We start from the raw sequence: 16,801 nt of genomic DNA on the forward strand, positions 1-16,801 counted from the left end.
AGCTCCGCGTTCTAAGACATCCTGATGTAGCTTCAAAGAGTAGGGCACTGCCTCTTGAGTTATCATAAAACGCTTCCTTCCTGATCTGCTGCTTCCAGTACCGATATAGTTCCACACTATGCTTCTTTCCATTGAATTTATCCAATTTTTACCTTCCGCATTTTTAACCCGTCGTTTAATGCTCTGTCTTTCTTCATCCTCGTGTTTGGCATACTTACTGGTTAGCTTCCTAGTTCTTTTCCGCCATTGTGAGTCAACGCTCTTTCTGTATAGGTATTTAAACACCTTAGCTGCCCATCCTGTTATCGTCCAATTTCCTCAGACGTTTTTCGTATAGGATTTTACTCTGTGCTTCCCGTGCTTCGAACGATGCCCAGCCCATATCTCCCTGTACTGCTTCGTTTGTGGTTTTCCCGTGGGCACCTAGTGCTAACGTTCCCACAGCTCTCTGATTTACTTCTAGTCTCGACTGAACCTCTGCCCTTAAACACAGGACCGCATTCCCGAAAGTAAGCCCCGGCACCATTACTCCCTTCCAAATGCCTCTCAGTACCTCATACCTGTTATACCCCCACAGTGCCTTATGTTTCATTATCCCAGCATCTCTTCGCCCTTTTGCTATGAAAGACTGTTCGTGCTTTTCCGTGTACATCTGCCCTTTGTTTATCCGTACCCCGAGATATTTGCATTCGGCCACTCGGGGTATTTCATGGCTTTGTATTGTAAGCTCCTGATCAGTTCTATCGTTGAAAAACATCCCACTGGACTTAGCTGCACTAAAACTGAAACCTAAACTGTCTCCTTCGTCCCCACAGTAATTAACCAGAGTTTGCAAATCTTCCTGGCTATCTGCTAACAGTACAATATCATCCGCATAGATTAAACCCGGTAGTCGTTGCTCAACAACCTTTTCGCCTAATCTGTACGACAGATTATACCCTAGATTGCTACGTTGTACGTAACCTTCTTTCCATGCTTATCATATAAAGCATGAACAACAGCGGTGATAGAGGACAACCTTGCCTTAATCCTTTGTGAACCTCGACAGTTGTCCTACTCTTAATTCCTTCCCATGTTATTTCAACATTATTTTCTCGATATAGTTCCTGTAGAAAATGAATTGCCTCATTACCGATACCTTCAGCTTTTAATATGTTCCACAGGAGTTCCCTGTTCACACTGTCGTATGCACCACTTATGTCCAGAAAGGCTAAATACAGAGGTCTATTTGCCGCCTTAGCTATTTCTATGCACTGGCTAAGCACGAACAGGCTATCATCTAAGCGCCTACGACTTCTGAACCCGTTCTGAAGTTCTCCAAGTAGTCCATTTCTGTCTACCCATGACTGCATTTTTAATTTCACCGCCTGCATCGCCAGCCTATATATAACTGATGTTATCGTAATTGGTCGGAAGGATTTTATGTTCTTCTTATCACCTTTCCCCTTATAAATCAAATTCATTTTACTCTGTTTCCAGCTGTGCGGAATTTGCTTATTTATTATGACTGCCTCCAATGCGTTTATCAGCGTTTCCTTACTTCTTGTGCCAAGTTCATTAATTAACTAGATTGGAATTTCGTCTATCCCCGCGGACGTGCATTTTGGAACATTTGCTTCCGCCTTTTTCCAGTTAAGATTGGTCAGTTCTAAGCTGTTTTCTATTATGCTATTCTGTGTTGCTCCCTCACTTGGGGCGATTACCCTATCGTCTTTCCTAAATGACTCTGCTATAACTGAACCAATGTAGTTGACAGCGTCATCTCCCTCTAAACAATTTCCTTCGGCATCGTGAATCTGTTCCTCTTTTCTGTGATTAGCTTTACCCAGCCAGCTTGTATGGTACGTTCCAGAATTTTCTTGACCCCCCCCCCCCACCCCCCTTTAATTGCATCGCGAACTTCAGCCAGCCAGCGATCAGAGGACTGCTTTATTTTAGCCTGGACGAGGACCTGCACTTGTTGTTTATTTTATCTATGATATTCCCATTTTAGGCCTATTTCTTCTTCAGATAACTGCGCCCTCTTTGCTTCTCTGTGTTCCCGAGATGCCCACCGTCGTTGTTCGATGGCCTCTCTAATTTCCTTATTCCACCAACTTCGTGGCTTCCCCATTCCTGTCCAGCGGTTTACTCCTTTTACTTCTTTTATTTTTGTACTAATGAGTAGTTCTAACTGATTATAATCCCACCTTTCCATGGGATGTTCCTTTATTGCTTCCTCTATGCAAGCCGCTATTTGCGTTATTTGCGCGTCATTTAATTTTGCGTACTCTTTTTGGCTTCCCTGCATTTCTCTTATGAGTAGGGCTCCCAACTGTAGACTAATACGCTTATGATCACTTCGGAGGCTGTACTTCCCCTCTTCGTCTATTTCCATTATTGCGAGCTTGCTATACAACCCCTGCGACATTAAGCAGTAGTCAATGGTCGTTTGTCTGTTACGGGACTCCCACGTGATTTGTCCCTCACACTTACTTTCTCTATTTGCTATAACTAGGTTGTGTCGCTCACAGAAGTCTAGCATCAACTTCCCATTACAATCTGTATCCATTTAGATCCTCGATGTGGCCATTCATGTCACCCAGCAGACAAATATCGGCACATTCTCCAAACTGCTTTATATCGTCATCGAAACACTTCACTAGATCTTTGTTCTCTTGCCTGCATTTGTCCCCTGTGCCTAAATAAACTACTCCTAGCCATGCCTTTTTACCGCCAATTGTACCTGATACCCAGACATGTTCTTTGCAAGTTAACTTTATTCTTTGCCAATTTGTTCCTTGGTGTATGACCATACCTACTCCTCCTCCCTTCCTCTCCGGTGTTGTTCTATTGCTCCCTTCCCAGAAGTAGCCTTCAATAAACGGTGGGTCTTCTAGATCCCTGAGATGTGTTTCGCATAGCGCGTATACACCTACTTCTTCGCCCTTTAACTGCTGTTCTATTTCTAACCACTTCGCTCTCTTTCTACCGCCTTGCAATTTTATGTACCTGATCCTGGTGTTCAATTTCTTTGTAGTTTTCTTCCTGGACCTCCTAGTGGCCGTTTTATTGGCGTCAGCCTCTATTGTTGCACTTTCTACACTGTTTCTACCTACCCCTACGCCCTGAGGCGCAGTGGACCCCCTAAAAAAGCTACTGCCCGACCTGCCAGGCGCCAGCCGATCTCGGCTCCTAGCCTTCCATTAAAGTGGATGCCATCTCGTGTAAAGCCTCCGCCAAAGCCTACTCTATGCACTTCTCTGTTTATGTCTGCCACTTCAAATCCTTTCTCCTGGCTTAGCTTTCTTATTTCACAATTAACAGCCACAACGTCCTTGGCAATTGCTCCGTTCCTTCCTTGCAAACCACAGCGCAGCAGCGCCAGATTTCCCTCTAGTGAGAAATTTTATGTTCTGTAGGGCCCTGTAGATTGAGGCACCGCTTATATATCATTTTAAAACGCTTTATAAACGGTGGGTTGAGGCAACGCTCAGGAGATCCCCCGTAGACACTAGCGCCACATTTCCTTCTAGGGAAACTCTATGGTTGTACGTATATATAGCCCCGCAGAGTTTCCTACAAAAAGCTAAAGTACATAGCTTTTTTTTTTCTCGCTCTCTTTATTCTTTTTTTTTCTACAATGGTGAGCTTGAAATTCACCTCCTCCAGTGCACAACATCTGTAGGCTTGGAGTGACTAACTTTGGGCCGGCGTTGCGCGTACCCGGTGGTTCGAACGGGGGGTAGTGGGGTCAGGGAGAGCCGGCGGTTGTGGCATCTCACGTCGACGCCACTAGATGGCGACACTAGAGCAAGGGCTGTAGCATATGGAAACAGCCTATGTAGCATGTGGAAACACAGGAAAAAACCATAACAGTAAAGGGGAAGAGAAATGCAGCCATAATGAAGCACAGAGCGCTATGGGGATACAATAGGTACGAGGTCCTCCGAGGTATGTGGAAAGGGGTAATGGTTCCAGGACTTACTTTTGGAAATGCGGTTGTTTGCTTTAAATCAGGGGTACAATCAGGACTCGACGGGAACCGAAGGTCAGTGGGTCGCCTCGCATTGGGCGCTCACGGGAAGACTACAAATGAAGCTGTGCAGGGTGATATGGGCTGGACTAGTTTTGAAGTGAGGGAAGCTTACAGTAAAATTGAGTATGAAGAACGGCTGAGGAATATGGAAGAAAGTAAATGGGCTGCGAGAGTGTTCAGGTACCTGTACAGGAAAAACATTGATTCACAGTGGAGGAAAAGAACTAGGAAGCTTACCAGCAAGTATGCGGCCTGTAGGGTGGACAACACAACAACAAAGGTCAAGCGGAAATTCAGAGAAGCTGAATTAATCTCATGGGTGGCGGCAATGGAAAAGAAACCTGCCATGAGTAACTACTTAAGAGGAAAAAACGAAATCAGGAAAGAAACCATTTATGATAACTCAAAGGGAAGCACATTACTTTTCGAAGCGAGATCAGGATGCCTTAGAACACGCACCTATAAAGCGAGATATAAGAAGGCAGAAGAAGCATGTGCTTGCTCTGGTAAAGCTAGGGAAACTACGGAGCATGTTTTATTAGAATGTGAAGACGTCTACCCAGCGGTCGATTTAGGCACCACTGGCCTCCTTGAAGCCCTTGGGTTCAGAGGGAGCAGTGGTAAAGCAAACATGTCCGCAATAGACATTAGTAAGAGGCGACTGAAGGATTGGTGGAAGAAAAGTAGGGAAACGACAAAAGACGGAGACGTACAAAAGCACAGTTCGCAATAGGGGATCCGAAAATTTGGGCGTGGTAGTTCATAGTGCTTTTTTTCTTCATTGTTTAACCTAGGTAGAATATTAGGCAGTATAGTAGCAAGAGCTTGGTGGCGCAACCCACCTCCCCGTTCCAAAGGGGACGCTCATAACATCCATCCATGTACGGAACGTGAAACTGAGCATTTTCAACGTAGAGAAAGCCGTGTGCGCTTGGTGTCGCGCAGAAAAAAGAAAGCGCACAGCTCCGTAGCATGTTTTCTGAAAACTCCCCCTGAAATTAAGACAAGGCGCAGAGAAACGTGGAAAGGCTGACGTTCTTCAAGCTTACGTGAAAATAAAGCCGACCCATCGAATGCAGACTAACGGCCGCACGACGATGCGACTGATTTCTAAACTAAAAGCTTGCAAACACCGTAGAAGAGGTAAACATGTGAATGGGTAAATTGTTTAATTCATTTGCCATTAACAATTTTTATACAGGTCAGGACCCAATCGCATTCGCAAGTTCAAGTGAGCCAAACAAATGCGGCGCGTGTTCTAACACATTCGGAACAGAGGCCAGATGTGATGAGGTTTTATTCCTTTAAGTGCGATTTTGTTTACGAAAGTTTATATCCACTGAAATCTAGGGAGTTAGTCCTATGGTGATGCCACTATTATGCGGTCGTAGTGGTTACCCGGGATAGCGAAATTTCGTAACATAGCAAAATAAAGAGTACTCGTGGTGGCCAAAAACAACTCTTTATTAGTACAAAAGATGGGCAGCTACTCCTTTCTCAAAGTACATATTAAAGTGCATGGCTGCTACGAGAGAGGCACTATGAGGAACGGCTTATCTTCGCGTGCAATTTCTTTTTACGCCGTTCTTGTCGCGATTGGTTGATCCCTTTTAGATAGAAGTGCATGCAGCCTGGTCAGCACATAGAACTTGGTCAACTCTGTTGTGAGCGCATCTGAGTACTGGCTGCAGCCTAAGGCATAGCCGAAGTTCTCCTTCACTAGCAACATTACATCCACTATGCTGTCACTGCAGAGTTTCTCTCGGCTGAAGAACACAGTGAAGATGTCCTTCAACTTCTTCACTGCCCTGAAAAGCTCCAGCGAAGGATATAACAACCCTCCCTTGTCGCATGTCACAGTGAACTGAGAATTTCTGCTTTCCGTAATGGGGGTTTCCAAAAGAAAGACCTTGCAAGGCATGCAGTCATAACACTTCAGAAACTTTCCAGCAACATACCGTGCCATGTAATGTATTAGACGGTCGTCTAATACGCTCTTCTGCTCCACCAACTCTGTGTGCTCAGCAGGAATACTACGAAGCATGCGCTCGGCTTAAGCAAGGTTTCCTTCCTCAATGAGATGGTCGATTGCAGCAGCCCTGGCTTATTGAGCTGGAGCATCTTGTGCCCTCAAGAGAACTCATTTCTCAAGTAGCTCCATTAAGGTCAGCATTGCCTGAGCGTACTATTTTCGCAAGGTTATAAAGGGATAGGCAATTAACGACAATTAGAAACTGCGTTGGTGTTGGGTGGTCATTAGACCCACATGATTGCCTGACTATACCGAAAAAGTTTTCCAGCGAATCCTGGCTTAACCTGGATGTCATAACATACCTAAATCCCTGGCTGTCAAGATAATCCAGCAGCGATAATGTGCTGGATATCGTCACCCTTAGGCCATCTGCAGTTGAATCGCTTAAAAATCCACCTACTCTTTTAGCATGTTTCGCACACAAACCGCACATGTTTCGTCAAGTTTTTTGTCTCGGCGGTGCAAGTTGCGTTCCCAAATTCGCCGTGTTTATTCATCTTTCGGCGCGGTGAACAACGACGGCTGCTTTCCTTTTTTTCACTTATATCCTGTTTCACAACAGGGAGCGAAGCAGTGTCGTTGCCGTTGACGTTTCGACCTTCCTACTTCTCACACGTTCGGCCTACTGCGCGCGAAACAGACTCGAACGGTCGGTTGAAACACCAAAAAACAGTCAACGTCGCGAATCAAGCCCGCATGAACAAGCGAGTGAAGCCCTTTATTCTATGGCGAAGCAGTGGAGGGAGCCAGCCCACGCGACTACAGCGCCGCCACCGAAATCCGCGTCCCGTCCGCACTCGCCGCCTCGCTGCAATGCATAGGGCGCTCCGGCTCCTGAACCCACTACCCCCTTCTAGGGGCGTTATTCTGCTGGACACGCATGGCGGCTGCACGGCCGCCATTATCCGCCATGTTTACTCTCTGATTGGCTGTCGAGAGGTCACATGTTTTGAAATTTGCGCCGGGAAGCGGAAGTATTACAAAATGCAATTTTGCGTTTTCATCAAGATGACGAAACGTGACGTGGAGCTGCAAATTTTATGGACTAATAGATTTCTTTGGTCCTTGGCATCTCTATTGTGATGTTAGCGCTTCAAAAAGAATGTGAGCGGTAGCATGCACAACCAGTGCAATGCATGTGCAATTGCGCGAATATGTGGTGGAGATCCAAGATATGCGCCGTGCCAGCTTGCTGATTGGCTGAAGGAATATCTCGTGAGAAGCGTCACAGGAAGCGCTGTTTCGTAAAGGTCATTTTGACGATGCGTGACGTTGCGCTGGGCCGCCATTGCTGAGATTTTCCGCCATAATTTTTGCTGCGACGAGCCGCGCGAATTATGCTAATGAGCAGCCATATGCAATGACAGCCGAGAGGAATGCGTGTCACCAGATTTTCCCCGTCGTTTGGCGCCACGAAAATCTTTTGTTCATTACGTGTGCTCATAGTATTCGCATCGCTCTTGGGTGGTGTTGGCATTTGTGTTTGGGGCCACCGTTTTTTAAAAGAACGCGCTTATACAAAATAATATTGGTTGAATATAGCAAATTTTCGGCAATGTTGTCCACTTTTCACTGCTGCATTTGTATTGTAATCAAGATTAATGCCTTTTCGCACAAGCAAAAGTTATGACAACGGCTTCTTTCTAATTTATAAAAAGAAATGTACGCAAGGAGGCGCCTTGAAGTTTCCTTCAAGAGCTTGGTGGCGCAACCACCGCCCCGTTCCAAAGGGGACGCTTATAACATCCATCCATCCATCCGCGGTGCGAGTAACCAGCGAAATGAACAAGAGATGGCAGCGCCGGCGCTTGCGTCGCTCTAGTCGATATCTCTGGCGCGCGCAACGCTATCGTTGATATTCGGCCGTTTCTCAGCCAGCCGAGTCGGGCTGAGTCACTTGCGTTTCACGAAATAGCGATAACGTGGCCTAGAACGTGCGCGCATCACCACTGGTAGGTCGCGTATGTTGTCTCAAGCTAGAAAACAAGCGCGTTGGCGCCAGCATGCAATGACTCATTCCATTTTCCAGGGACACGCATCCTAGCCATTGAAGCAGACGACGGCTTGTACGCAGCAGACGACGGAAGCAAGAAACGTTTTTGACGGAATAATCATACGCTTTGAGATAGCTACTTTATTTTTACTGCGGAGGAAAACTGTTGTGCTTTACCGATAACGCTATATTCAGTGCCTTCGTTTCAGCATAGAGAAAGAAATTTCAACAAGAGCGGACACTCCCATAGAGCCCAGCGGCCGAATTGACTGTAGCACACCAAGCGGATGTTGTTGACTCCTTCCGGCTTCGGTTTTGGACGCGCGCGTTTTGAGCACCAGTTGGTACACGCCGCGCCATTTTTTTTTCGCTTCTGCTGAACCTCGCGTGGCCTTGGCGTGGAATCGCTTCATTATTAAGTAGAAATGATTGCGATTGACCTTTACAAGACTGCACTGAATCTGTCGGGTGCAATTTCATAAAGAAAACGAAACACGTATTCTGAAATGATGAAATGTTTTTTTTGCTCTATATAAATGCTCGTTCCGGGCTTCTTCTGCATTCATCCAAAGTTGTGGCACTAGGTAAGCAGCAGTTGTTGCCGTACGACGCTCCACCGGATGCCATCAGCTGAAAGAAAGTAAATTACAAGCATGTATCATTTTGGTATATTGACCTAACAGGAGCATTTCGTGTAGAGGCGAAACGTGCGTAAGTGGTGAACGAGCGGCATTACAGATAAATTCACTTTTACGTACATTTCGCAGCAGACTCCTCCCAAACAATGCCATAAAATGTGAACATCCGATTTTCAAGCACACCTCTTTTCCCGGGCATTATTTCCTGCACTTTAAGTGCACAAATACACGGGTGACTACGCGTTTCCAAAACAACTTGGCCTCAGTCGACACGATGGTACGCCAAGCACACACACAGGCTCAGCCAGTCCATGTTACACGCTCGCAGAATGCCTTCTAAACGCACTCAAGTCAGACTCGTGGGTGCAAAGCCTGTTTTCAGTCGCTCAGAATACGTAAATGTCATGTTCTTGAGCTCCTCCGTGTTATCCTTTACGCGTCCTGCCAGCGCATGCAACACTCCCGTGTTATCACTCTCGGCAATCGCTCGTCGCGTTTTCGAGAAGCGTGAGTACCGAAACGAGGTATCTGTTGTTGCAGGGCTATAAAATGCGTCACAAACTTGTCCCACTAAAATTAAGTACACGCAAAACTAACTCACTATGGCCGGCTTGCTTTTTTGCTAACACCTTCACAACCCCAGGCGCGGCGAGCAAGCCTCAAGATATCCCAAAAGGTTACCAAATAAGTTACAATACTTTTTCGGGTGAGAGAATGCGTCACGAACTTCTACCAGTAAGATTCAGCACACGCGAAAACTAACTGCGTCAGTAAGCCGGGCGCGGCAACCGTGATTCTAAACTACCCCAAATATAACGACGCTAGTTACAATAATGTTGGGGGCCACAGAATGCGCGAAAACTTGTCTGTCTTAGGCGCTACGACGTAGTACACACATGTAAGTACGTACATACACGCGCAAATGCGTCACACGGCCGAGCCGGTTTTCGCTTACTGCGTCAATAAGCCGGGCGCGGCAAGCGTGCCCAAAAAACTACCGAAATAAGTTACAGTAATGTTGGGGCTCATAGAAAGCGTCGCAAACATTTCCCAGGACGAGGCATTAAATCAAATTAACTGCGCCAGGACGGCGGAGCTGTTTTTCGGCAACTGCGCCACTCAAACTAAGCCTAAAAGTGCTTAAAATGCGCCGCACACTGTCAAACACAATTTCTCACCTTGCCGTAGTCCAGTAGTGCAGTGGTGCCTTGTCGAAATGCAGACGATACACAAGAAAAGCATAGAGAAGGCCTGGAGCCCCAAAAAAATGGGCTATATCCAAAACAGACGGGTCGCCGAGCACGCGAGCTTCGCACGTACGACCGGCCTCGCTCACTGCTGCGGCTTGTCTGGCGCATGACGTATGCACGCGCGTCTGGCGTGCCGCTAGCTTGTTGCTAGGCAACGCAACAAAAAGTTGCAAAGTATAAGTTCATTTACATGCAAAACTCTTTCACTTTTAATGGGAAGGAATAAAAAAAATAAAACGTTGTCTGGAAGTTTATTTCACATTCTTTTTTTTCTGATGCTCGCGTCAACTAACGGATGTTGTTGAAACTAGGCGTGACGTGTTTCCTGTTGCCAGTTTTTGAAGAGTGTCCCCTCTTGTTGAATTTCTTTCTCTATGATTTCAGTTTCTTAGGCAAACCGTCAAGTTGGCGTCACGTTACGTAAACAAAACTGGGCCACCAGCGCCATTTTGTTTGCGTCGCGCCTACGTCACGCACCGAAGAAAATGGCGGAATGTCCAGGGGCCGAATCTTATAGGCCGGCGCTGGGTGCACGCACGTGGCAGCAGACGACCCCAAGTGGAGTCCGCTGCTGCCACGCATGATGACGTCACAAAAAGAAAACTTAGAAAAAAATACATGAAATGCTAACGTTATCGTTTTGTTGTTAAATACACTACGCCTAAATAAATAAAGCATTTATTTTGTGCAGCGTTTTAAAATCGAAAATGACTGTCGGCGCCTACACGCGTGCACGCAGTGGGAGGACCGTTGCGATTCCTTGTGGCTGTGTGGTGTGTACAAATCACTGTGTAATATCGGCGAGTACGAATAACGCTGCCGTTACGAAGCTACAGAAGCTTCGAACGAACTGTGCTGCATCCACGAAACAGCACGACATGTCGCATCATTTGGACTGTTGGTTTCGAAGAGTCGTGGTAGCACAGCGCCGACTGCATATTGGGTCACTGTGTAATATCGGCGAGTACGAATAACGCTGCCGTTACGAAGCTACAGAAGCTTCGAACGAACTGTGCTGCATCCACGAAACAGCACGACATGTCGCCTCATTTGGACTGTCGGTTTCGAAGAGTCGTGGTAGCACAGCGCCGACTGCATATGGTGCCGACACGGATCATGCATATTGCAGGGTGTGTCGTATGTAGCGATTCTTTAACTTGTGTGTACGCCTTCCGGCAAAGTCGGATGCCTATTTGGCCTTGGACACCACGTCGACACACTGCTCTCGAGCTCGAAAACGCAGAAGTGGTGCGCGTCGGCATTGACGTCGATGTAGGGTGCATACACATTTCCAAATCGCTGTGCAAAGTAAGGGCGCCTTTTGTCGATGAGCAAAGTGCGTTCAAACATTTCGCGTTGCCTTACGCACGCAGAAGCCTAGTAACGAAAGCCTGGACGTGAAACGTGAATCTAACAGAAAGGCCTGTTCCCGCCTGAAGGCAATGTCAGCAAGTGTCCGTGACGAGTGTCAAGTGACTCACACGAGGCTGGGCGTTGAAAAGTGTCTCTCGAGTGCCGCTGCTTCAGTTTGGCCAGGGCCCAACCCGCGTTCATGAACCATTTGAAATGCCCAGTGTATTAGTTGCTATAGATTGTGGTGCAGCGAGACAGCCATTCCATAGCAGCCATGAAAATTACCTGTGGAAGTAATAGTAATGCGATAGGCTTTCGTGGTGATTGTCATTATGTATCACATGCATCGGAGTGCGATCATTTACACCCTGTGCTTGTGTTTAGATGAATGCTTTATCTTCTGAAGATACGGTACAGCACCTGGATCTTGAGTGGATCTTTCACTGTGCAGGCTATACCAAAACCTCTCTACCTTTGTGTGCTTCATTTTTGCCAACTGTCTTTGCTCCACAAAGAAGGCAAAGTTTCTTTCACTGAGTTTCACTCACTAAGGGAACAGGCTTGTGCAACTTGCAATCAACAGGGGTCAAACACATGTGGTAGAGCTTTAGTTGTACAATATTCAATTGGGTGCCATTGTACATGCACCCCTAGGAAATCATTTGCTATGGCAAATACTAACGTAGTGGCATTTCTTTTTAAAATTTGTATGCCTTAATAATATTGTTAAAATATAGAAGTATGTCTGCAAATTTAATAAATTTGGAGATCCTGACGTAATCCCTAATGCATGTTGGTACATTATATTATTCCCAATGGACTCCTCAGTATCGCTGTTATTTCTCAGCATTCTCCCACAACAGGTATTCTTTCATCTCTGAAACAAACGAAAGTCCTCCCGCTTTTCAAATCTGGTGACTAAGGCATTTGTAGCTATATATAGATTGATCTTCTTAGCACCTTATTCAAGTAAAATGTTGGAATACATATGTTATAAGCATACTGTTGAATTCATTGAATCGCATAATGCCCATGTAAGTTCTAACATGGTTTTTTGCATGGATTTAGTATGATGTCGCAGTTAACTCACGACGTCACTCATGCTTGTGTTTTCTAGCAATGTCAATCATGATTAATAGTTTGCACTTCATTTGCTTGCTTTTTTTTCACATTGCATGGTGTGTGCATATTATTCTTGTATGTATACCTGAATAAAAAATTCAGTTGCAAGTCAGTGCTCCTGTTGCGTTTTCACTGTCCTTCATACTTTGTGCACTGTTTCTACTCTTTCAAAAACGCACTAACTCGTCCAGCTCTCAGTATGGAAGCTTAAAGTCAGCTGTTAAAATGAGAATCCAATAAACATGGAAACTGTCTGTAGGACAATAGCAATGATTTTGCTGTTTGCAACATGCAGTTTGTACATGTTGGTACAAGAAGATTTCAGAGAGATATACAGAGTGTTGCAGTGCGTAAGGTTGAATGGTCCCGTCCCTGCCATGAATACTGCAATATCATCATAAGTGTGCACAGGTCTTGCACTGCAAGCCAGAGACTTGCTCCAGGGCTTTCTTATTTTATTAAGTGTCAGCTGCTTGCATTGATAATGTGGTTGGTAAATTGCTTACCTATTTCCCACCTAAGTTCTCTGCATTTCATTCTGCTGTATTTATCGAATTGTTTTCAGCACTGTTCTTTCAATGACATCAAGGGTTACATTCATTTTGTGTCAAGGTGTTTTCTAATGCACCAAGATTAAAGATTCTGACAAGTTTTCAAAGCTGACACAATGGCAAAAATATTCTCAGCCATAAAGTGTGCTCATTGAGACACCAGGCACCCTGTCCCACAAAACATCAATCAATTCTATTTTTAGATAAAAGCACATCAGTTTCTTACTTGTCAAGCTACATCTCTAAGTACCACATGGTCTTTCCAAAAAGAAGGTTGCACAAGTATTTAAATGCACTGTTTAAAAGTTTACTGTTAAGACTTGTGTTTCCTTCATTTCAGTTGCAGTATGTGAAGTAGGTAGCAAGAGTGTTCAGCTTTAGTGCATCTGCTGTTGACAGAGCTAAGCTTACATGAAGGTGAAAGGGCATCCCTGCATATATCAACCCAATGTAAAGGTATGGCTTGATAAAGACATGTTGTGCTGGAAAGGTTAATTAAAGGTCAGCAGGATTCTCTGGTAATGTGGCATGCACAATACAGCTGGGATACAATATGCAGATCACTTTGCAATTACTCATTCGCTTCTTGCTTTCTTTCTGCAGCATAAGTCTGCATGCTATGGTGTTATTTATCTTCATAACATCATAACAAAAATTGCAATTCATTGCTCCACCAAAGGCACCATCAGCCAGCTAAGCCATTCTTGACATAAAGCTTCTCAGCCTGGTCTCTACATATGTTAGCTTTGAGAATGTCTTTTCACACAAACTTATCACAGGAACTCTGGAAAGGAGGTCAAGAACGTAACATAAATCTTTGGAAACTGATTTGTCCAGCCCGGTATCATTTTACAGTCCTGGCTTTCTTGATGCCAGTTTCGAACTTAAGAAGCTGCAGCTTAGCATGCAAGGTGTCGAATTATATATATTTCAGAGGAGCTAGATTTGAAAAGCCATTTTATTATCCCCCACATAAAGGTCCAAAAGGCTCTACATGAAAACTATGAGATAAACTTGCGTAAATCCCACGCAATGTGAAAATTGATGTTATGTGAAGTATTTTACAGGTAGTTGGCTATGCCAAGGTGAGGTATTGCTATCGGTGATTCGAAATGAACACTCGTGTGAAACTTCCTTTTGAATTTCAAATGGAGGTGACCAACAACGGGTGGGTGTGCTGCTGCTGAGACACCTGAATCTTTTCATGTGAGCCATCTGGTTCCAACGCAGGTAGCGTGAGAGTCGCATGACAAAGCTGGAATGACGACAACGCAGCGAACACGATGGCATCACAAACATAACACATCCACACATCTAGTGGCACAAGCTAATATACAACTTGGGCTACTGGGTTGGCATAAAAACATGTAAGAGTAACAACCCCATTATTGAAATCTTTCAATACAAACTATAACAAAAAATTTTGTGCTTTGTTGCACCTATAAAACTACATCAAAAAAACGTATACTAACATAAGCAAATACACAATAAACAGTCCATTACAGCAAAAGCAATATTGTATTACTTATGCGTATTACTTTATTGATGAGGCCATGAAAGTAGAAATGCCAGGTGATAACACTTGCCAAAGCTCAAGAAAATGTCTCGTTTAGTCCACTTCCTGTTTGGTGGACTTTAATTTGCTGGTCATTGATGCTTGTACACGTTGACATAGCTCCTGCCAGTCATGGCAAAAGCTGATATTATTGTGATTATGGCATGCAGTTTTTAAACTCCAAGCCCAGCTGCTGCTCTTTTTTTTAAGCATAGCTTCCTTCAGCTGCAGCAATAATATAAAATTAATATGTGCTGGGCCAATGTACAGATATTTCTGTACTCTTGCATGTCATCCTATCTTTTTACTTCTCCCATTTCTGCCCAGAATGATGCAGTTGATTCGATTTCCAAGGTTGCTTTTGCATTGCTTGTAATTAAGCTTGGAAGGCAGCATTCTCCACTCTTTTTCTGTCCTTGCTGGATTAAGCAACAAGCGAGAATACTGCTTCATGTGGCCCAGTGGTTGCTTTATTTTGTCCTCCAGTGTAATAGCAGTTGCGACGAACTTAGCAAGAACCTGGTCCAGATGCCAGCAATCCTATCTGCACCTTCGTCACAGATGTCTGACAATGCAAATTATTGGCAGAAAATTTGCAGATCATGCACTTCAACTTGCTCACCAGCTTCAATGCATGTTGCTATGCAACGCTTGCAGCAGTTTGTGCAGTTAACATATTCCACTGCCAAAAAAACTTGTGTGTCTGTATCAGCATCACTCTTTTCTCTGGTGTTTGGTCGGATGAAGTTCTGCAAGAGAAGAATCTGCCAGTCATCGCACGAATTCTTGGGTATACATTAACCAAAATATTAATTGAATTGGTTTAAGCAATGTAGGTAGTTGGGCGAGTTGGTTCAGCATTGCAGGCTTGTAAATGTATATAAGATACAAGAACAATTAAAAGAAAGCACAGAATCAGTAGTGCATGTGCTACATGTGTGTTGTCCTTTCTTTTGTACTTGTATTTTAGGTGCATTTACATGTCTGAAATTGTTTAAGCATGTCGCATCTTAGTTTCAACAGGTATGGCTGACTAGATATTGTGTGGTTTTTGGTTTTTCTGCATGGGGTTTACATCTGAGAGAGAAAGAAAGGAACAAGGAAGGCAGGGTAAGTTAACCAGACGTACATCCAGTTGGCTACCCTGCATGGGGGTGAGGGTATGAGGGTTTAAAAGAAAAAAAAGGAGGCAAGTCGAGACAGTTCACTCGCACAAAAGACAGATGGTGTCTATAAGTATCTTTTCAGATTCGTTTATTTTAGAAAGTCATTAGAGCATGTATGCATAGCTTTCTTCATTAATATGGCCAAGCACCCAGGATCCTAGCCTCTGTGAAAGGTGAACTATCCAGTTGTGTGGGTAAACTCTAAAAGGGCTGACATTGGATATCAAAGACTGACAGGGGAGGTGTTCAATGGTCTTTTTGCAGTTACAGTGGTCACATTTAATAACGAAGGACAGTGAATTTGTAAAGGCACTTGATCAAGTATGCCTCTAATTACCAGGGGTTACAAAGAAGGCCCAGATGTCATAAACAGTTCTAATAGAGCTTTCTCTCACCCCGAAGGGGAAATGGTGATGTTGCAGCACGTGCAAACATCTTTGAAAGTGGAGGCTAGTGAGTAACAATGGTTCTTGAAAATGTAGCCTGAGAGCTCACCACTTTCAAGCAAACGAGATGGTACTCAAGCAAGATGGTGGAATGTTGAATATGTGCTCTGAGCCCTTTAGTATGTATAGCTATATAGGCCGAGATTAGGCCTCTCTGCTGATTGCAAATGTAACGATTCAACTGTCAACAATCGTGAGTGTGTTTTACACACAGTAGATTCAAGAAAATGCTACCTCGAGACGCACCATGGCTGTATCACCAATTTAACCACTTCAGAGCTAAACTTGCATTTCAAAATGCTAAAGGTCTCGTTAACGGCCATGTGCTCAAGAGGGATTTATTTAGAATTATTTGTCTAGCATATGCCATACATGTACCTTTCTGTTGTGTTAACTAGGACAGGGACCATTGATTTATATTTGCAGAGGCTTTGTAACAGTGAGGGCTGTCTTTAGGAATTCAGTAGCCACACAATACACGATTTGTGGTGCAACCAAAAATATATGTGAGCTGTGCTCCACAAATGCAATGAGAAAATCACTTTTGCGATAGTGTATTTCGCACGGATGTGTGTGTAAGTCAGTGTGCTTTTTTTTCTTTTTTTGCTCACTTCCTTTCTTTAGTCCCTTGCCGTCTAACATGGAGAATAGTTTTCCAAGCCTGGGGCTGGGGCTTC

The sequence above is a fragment of the Dermacentor albipictus genome, chromosome 3 (assembly GCF_038994185.2).
Source record: "Dermacentor albipictus isolate Rhodes 1998 colony chromosome 3, USDA_Dalb.pri_finalv2, whole genome shotgun sequence".
NCBI lineage: Eukaryota > Metazoa > Arthropoda > Arachnida > Ixodida > Ixodidae > Dermacentor > Dermacentor albipictus.